The sequence below is a fragment of the Gossypium arboreum genome, chromosome 5 (genome assembly GCF_025698485.1).
Source record: "Gossypium arboreum isolate Shixiya-1 chromosome 5, ASM2569848v2, whole genome shotgun sequence".
Classification (NCBI taxonomy): domain Eukaryota; kingdom Viridiplantae; phylum Streptophyta; class Magnoliopsida; order Malvales; family Malvaceae; genus Gossypium; species Gossypium arboreum.
The window spans coordinates 39,542,567-39,544,060 of NC_069074.1; the positions used below are offsets into that span (position 1 = coordinate 39,542,567).

At 34.5% G+C, this 1,494-nt stretch overlaps 1 non-coding gene across 1 annotated transcript; it reads right to left on the reverse strand.

The window, feature by feature from the left end:
- Positions 1-1,166: 1,166 nt before the first annotated feature.
- On the reverse strand, positions 1,167-1,238 carry TRNAD-GUC (transfer RNA aspartic acid (anticodon GUC)). The gene has a single exon. It is a non-coding gene; the product is annotated as a tRNA-Asp (tRNA).
- Between the last annotated feature and the right edge of the window lie 256 nt (positions 1,239-1,494).

Sequence of the window (1,494 nt, forward strand, 5' to 3'; positions counted from 1 at the left end):
TTGCTTATTTTCTCTCAAACACAACCAAGGTCCTCAAAGACTTAGGCTCTTGATACCATTTGTTGAGTTTTTCACGCAGGAAGAAAAAAAAATCTAATTTACCCGGGTAAAATATGAAGCTCTTGTTGAAATTAGAGCAACAAAGCAATATTCCCGGATACAGTATGAAGTAAGTTTTAGATTCAAAGAAAAAGAGAGTTGCCAGAAAAGCAACAAACAGAAGCAAAAGGAATGAGAAATTGAGAGAACAAGAAGATGATCAGTTTATTACATTGATTCATCAAATATATGATATACATAGAGAGCTTACAACAATATTTTTATTTGTTGAAGTGAAGAAACATCAAATTCATCCTAATGATAACCTAGGACCTATCTAAAACTGGAAAGTACTTGACCAACTTTATCTAGTCAAAAAGTTTCTGTCAAATTATATACAGGTCATCTGTTACAACAAAACGTACTTCATCCGGATAACATACGTACATTTGTAGTTGTTGTATTTCATCCGGGTAACATACAAACTGCTGTTTGTTGCCACCTTTAACAAAGAGGTATACACGTTAGTTACAACTTCTTGATTCTGAGCACTGTACTGTTGGAGGAGATCAATTAGTGTGTAAACTGAACAAGGCCTTTTGTGGGTTCAAGCAAGCCCTAGAGGCATGGTTTGAAAAGCTTAAAGAGTAGGATGGATAACTGGGGTTCAAACAATCAACGGCCGACATTGCTTTCTGTATTAAGAACACTAACGAGAAGAAAGCGTATCTACTAGTGTATGTGGAAGCCATAGTCATTACAGGGGATGATCAATGGAAAATTGATGTATTGGTGAAATCACTTGATGAAAAATTCTTATTAAAGGATCTAAAAAACTTGGTTTTTTATCTAGGGGTGGCTGTTAATGCAAAGTGTTGTTGAAGCATAGGGTTGCTTGCTTAATAGACACCAATGATTGAAGTTTAACATAAACAAACTTAATTAAAAGAGTTCAAACATGAAATAAAATTTTAAAAGTAAAACTCTGAATTAAGCATAAGTGTCGTAGCTTTAACAATCTTGCTTTTTACTGTCCCAAAAGGCTCCAAATAAGCATTTAGGGAAGTACATTATCTGATTGCATCACTAAAAAAAACAATTAAGATAGAAAAATGAAAAGAATAGATCGCCGTTGCCGGGGATCGAACCCAGGTCACCCGCGTGACAGGCGGGAATACTTACCACTATACTACAACGACTTAGATGCTGTGAGTGTTAAATTTTATTTTACTGCTTGTAACTTTTAAAATTTGGCCCCAAAGGCACAAAAGAAGCGAAGGGAGGATAATATTTAGAGTAGTTTTAGTTGTTCAATGAAGAGCTTTGACTGGTAACAAACTAGATACGTAGATTGATTGGTGATTTTAGTTTATTTAGAGTTCAACCTCCACATTTGTAAATTCTCTCCTTAGTTGATTCTTTCCCGTCTTTATGAAATAGAAAGAAAAAATATAT